Source organism: Nansenia antarctica (genome assembly GCF_963989245.1).
Source record: "Nansenia antarctica genome assembly, chromosome: 2".
Lineage (NCBI taxonomy): Eukaryota > Metazoa > Chordata > Actinopteri > Argentiniformes > Microstomatidae > Nansenia > Nansenia antarctica.
The window spans coordinates 81,426,776-81,431,775 of record NC_137675.1 but is presented as its reverse complement, the minus strand read 5'-3'; the positions used below and the strand labels follow the sequence as shown (position 1 = coordinate 81,431,775).

Genomic DNA, 5,000 nt, shown 5'->3' with positions numbered 1-5,000 from the left:
GAGGGAGGGAGGGAACAAACCACCAACTCATTCAGCGACCTCAGCATTGCTCTGTGCTTTTTGGTGAAATACTGCTGCAGAAGTAGGGGAAATGACACACACACACACATACTCACACACACACACACACACACACACACCCGCACCCACAAAAACACACACACACACACACACACACACACACACACACACATACACACAGACACAGAAACACACAGAAACACACACACACACACACACACACACACACACAGATCTGGAACGACTGAGGGAGGGGGTCAGGCTTACCGGAACAGTGCATATCCAGGTCAGGGGTGTTGGCAGGGAGAGAGGTGAACACGGGAGGACCCCCCCCCCTGATGCCATACATGGTCCGGTCCACCACTCTCACACACACAGCCATGCATGATGCCAGGGAGAGGGGGAATGGGCCATGCACCACAGAGGGAGAGAGAGAGAGAGAGAGAGAGAGAGAGAGAGAGAGAGAGAGAGAGAGAGAGAGAGAGAGAGAGAGAGGGAGGGAGGGAGGGAGAGAGAGAACCACTAACACAGAGAGAAAAAACAAGAATGAGAACACGAGAGAGAGAGAGAGAGAGAGAGAGAGAGAGAGAGAGAGAGAGAGAGAGAGAGAGAGAGAGAGCTGGCTTGCGAGGAGGAGTGTGGGACTATTGAACACAGATGGTAATAGTTAAGGGAAGTGTGTGGGGGTGGGGGGTGTTGGGGGTGGGGTGGGGGTCGGGGGGGTCAGGTTACGCTGCCGTAGGGTCAAAGACACGGGGCCGGTCAAACCAGTGGCTTGGGGGGGGGTGTCACCCCTCTGACCCCCCCCCCCCTCCCCTGGGGGCAGTCTGTGGCGAGAAGGGGGGTGTTGAGGGTCGGAGCAGGACACTGTGTGTGTGTGTGTGTTGGGGGGTTCTAGGGGGTGTTGGGGGTCACAAGGGGTCATGTTTCACTGGTTTCAAGTGATGACCAATCTGTCTTCCCTGCCTGTCTATCTTCTCCACCCGTCTGTCCAAATATTTGTCTCCCTGTCTCCCTGCCTGTCTGTCTCCCTGCCTGTCTGTCTCCCTGTCTGCTTGTCTCCCTGTCTGTCTCTCTGTCTGTGTCCCTGTCTCCCTGTCTCCCTGCCTCCCTCTCTGCCTGTCTCCCTGCCTGTCTGCCTCCCTGCCTGTCTGTCTCTCTGCCTGTCTCCCTGTCTGTCTGTCTCTCTGCCTGTCTGTCTCCCTGCCTGTCTGTCTTCCTGCCTGCTTGTCTCTCTGTCACATGATCCTGTGTGTGTAACAGGATATGCTAACCTGCTGTTCGCTAGCTTTACTAAGACATCTCCACCCTGTCAACACTGCTGCTCTGCAGGCCCTGCTGTCGTCTCCCGGGGGAACGGACACACACACACACACACACACACACACACACACACACACACACACAGACACACAGACACACAGACACACAGACACACAGACACACACACACACACACACACACACACAAGCACCTATGAAAGAGTTAGAGAGTTACAGAACAGAAATGTTCAAGACAGCCTTTGTAGTGGCCAGTCCTGAACAACACGGCATTCCATAAATTGTGGCAGAGATGAGAGGGGGGAACAAAAGGAATCTGGCTCCACAATAAAACATGTCTCACTTGTTGACTTACTGGAGGAGAATAATGCCCACGGAGCTAAGAATAGACCCCCCCAGAGGTCTGCTGGAGATGTTTCCACCCCGACTGTCTGGTAGAGGGCGGGGAGGCCGGTGGAGGTAGGAATAGAGGCCGGTGGAGGTAGGAATAGAGGCCGGTGGAGGTAGGAATAGAGGCTGGTGGAGGTAGGAATAGAGGCTGGTGGAGGTAGGAATAGAGGCTGGTGGAGGTAGGAATAGAGGCTGGTGGAGGTAGGAATAGAGGCTGGTGGAGGTAGGAATAGAGGCTGGTGGAGGTAGGAATAGAGGCTGGTGGAGGTAGGAATAGAGGCTGGTGGAGGTAGGAATAGAGGCCGGTGGAGGTAGGAATAGGAGGACGCGTCGAGGGCTCGTTCGTAACGTGTGAAACTTGAAAATGAGGAGTGGTATCAGAACACACGTGTGTTTTCCGTCCCAAGCGTTTATTATTACAATGATCCCCCGTCCTTCGATTTCTACCTCCACCAGCCTCCACCAGCCACAGACAGTCTGTGGGTGTTTCACAGGCTCACACACACAATGAGACAAGAACACTGGGAGGTATTTATAGACAGGACAAGTGATCATTACAAGGCAAGCTCTTTAAGTGTCACACAGACACACACACACACATACACACACACGCGCACACGCACACGCACGCACAAACACACGGAGATACACGGACACACACACACACGCACATACGCACGCACACACACACACGGACACACACGGACACACACGGACACACAGCTTCTAGACTAGACGACATGATTATTTCCTCAAGCCTGTAGTTGGCAGGTCCCACCCTCAGATGGAGACTGAGTTAACTAGACCACATTATATGAAACCTCTCTTACACCTATAATAATAACACAGTAATTACACTCACACACCGTGTAATAACATGTTGTTACAGACAGGAGTAACCCTGGTTGTGGTCAGATGAATGGGAGGGACTGTGTGGACAGGCAGGCAGGCAGGCAGGCATGGAAGGCAGGTGGGACTGGGAGTCAGTTTAAGCAGGCAGCTTCTTGGACAACTAACAGGGCCGGGTCCTAGCGTACGCTACTGCAGACCTGTGTAGCTGGGGAGGGTTGAGACGCTGTGGGGAGGGTTGAGACACTGTGGGGAGGGTTGAGACGCTGTGGGGAGGGTTGAGACACTGTGGGGAGGGTTGAGACACTGTGGGAGAGTTGAGACACTGTGGGGAGAGTTGAGACACTGTGGGGAGAGTTGAGACACTGTGGGGAGAGTTGAGACACTGTGGGGAGGGTTGAGACACTGTGGGGAGAGTTGAGACACTGTGGGGAGGGTTGAGACACTGTGGGGAGGGTTGAGACGCTACAAAAACACTAGTGAAACACATTCTGGGCTGTGGGGAAGCTATTTCAGGCCAGAGTTGTTCTGAAAGAGAGCCGTGTCTCACAAACACGCAATCCTAAGAAAAGAATGATGAAATGGGAAGGGAGAGCAGAGGAGAAGAGAGGAGAGGAGAGGAGAGGAGGAAAACAGAGAGAGAACGGTCCAGGCCTGGCTCCCAGCAGGAGTAGGGCAGCTATCGTCTTTCAACCAGAATGACAACACGAGACACAAATACTCCAGCTGTACTATTACACTTCTACCTCCCTCTCTCGTTCTGTTAAGACTTCCTCCCTCTGTCTTTGTGTTCGGGTCGTGCTCCATCTCTCCTCTATTACAGTCTCTCTTGTCTTTGTATTCTCGTTGTCCTCCCTCTCCCTTTTTCTTCTAGTTGTCCTCCCTCTCTCTGTTTATTCTAGTCTTCCTCCCTCTCTCCTCTATTCTAGTTGTCCTCTCTCTCTCCTCGTCGTCCTCCCTCCACCTTTTTATTCTAGTCTCCCTCCCTCTCTTCTCTCTTCTCTATGTGAGTCACTGAGAGAAGTGGCAGGCAGGCTGGTTGAGGAGGCCGGGCTGGTAGAACCGTAAAGAGTCTCTGAGGTAAATTCTGCCAAACTGTCTACTACAGTCAGTAGAGTTCCTGCAGTGTTGCGCGCACGCATGCGTGTGCGTGTGTGTGAACTCTGTAGAATATGACGGGGGGTGGAGGGTGAGGTAAGGGGCGGGGGGGGGGGATGGGGGGGGTACAGCTCTTGGGGATACGGCATCTTTCTAGCTGTCTATGAGGAGCCAGTGATGAGCTGTCATTGGTCGGTTCCGTGGGGAGCGTTTTATAACGGCAGTGTGGTTTCACCCCCCTGGGCTGGACTTCAAAGACTACGTAACCCACAAGTCCCGAAAAACTTCAGGGTTCCATCACAACCTTCAGAGAGAGAGACAGTCAGCGAGGGCTGGAGTGATGGTTGGTTGTTCTGGCAGGGGAGAGAGAGAGGGAGGGAGAGAGAGAGAGAGAGAGAGAGAGAGAGAGAGAGAGAGAGAGAGAGAGAGAGGGAGAGAGAGAGAGAGAAAGGGAGAGAGAGAAAGAGAGAGAGAGAGAAAAAAGAGAGAGAAAGAGAGAGAGAGAGGGAGAAGGAGAGAGAGAGAAAGAGAGAGAGACCACTCATTTCTCCTCAGCAGTCTTCAAAGAGGAATGTGCTGTTTCAAGGTCCCTCACTGGAGTTGAACCGAAGTTCACATCCTTCCACAAGCTGAGGGAGAAGAACTAGGGGGTGAAAGACGCCACAGAAATAGCTTAGAAACTTTGGAAGCCGAAGCCTTCCATTAAAGAAGAGGGACTACAGTACGAGAACAGGAAGAAGCAGGGCATCCTGGGTGTTTGTGTGTTTGATACCCGTTCCTCATTCCGTCCCATGCATTTCAATGAGCCGAGCCACTTCCTCCGATTTCTACCTCCACCAGCGTCCCCCCCCCGTCCCTCCCAGCATCCCCCCCCCCTCCTGCTGTGTGTATTGTAGTACTCCAGTAGGCCTGTCGGGGTCTCACGTCCGCGCGTGTCTCTGTCTGACACGGCAGCCGGCTCGGAGCCGCTCCAGGGATTGTTAAAGCTCAGACAACGAGGAAAGAGACAATCTGAGTGCCAGATGTTGCCTATTTACAAATGACGAGATATTTAAAGATGCAGAATTGGGTTAAGAGACACTTTTGCTGGCGTTCGGCACAATAACAAGTTACATAAGCAGCTGCCCGACCAGAGAGGTGACCATGAGGAGAGAGGCTAACTGTCAGGAGAGGCTAACTGTGAGCAGAGAAGCTAAGTGTGAGCAGACAGGCTAACTGTGAGGAGAGGCTAACTGTAAGGAGAAGCTAACTGTAAGGAGAAGCTAACTGTAAGGAGAAGCTAACTGTGAGGAGAGGCTAACTGTGAGCAGACAGGCTAAACTGTGACCTGAACACAAAGAACTGAATCTTCAGAACACATCA

The 5,000-nt window shown here is 52.8% G+C and overlaps 1 pseudogene across 1 annotated transcript in view; it reads right to left on the bottom strand.

Annotated features, from left to right (window-relative positions):
* Positions 1–5,000, bottom strand: part of LOC308150730 (protein TANC2-like) — a 51,237-nt pseudogene that overhangs the window by 17,039 nt on the left and 29,198 nt on the right. The window lies entirely within an intron of this gene.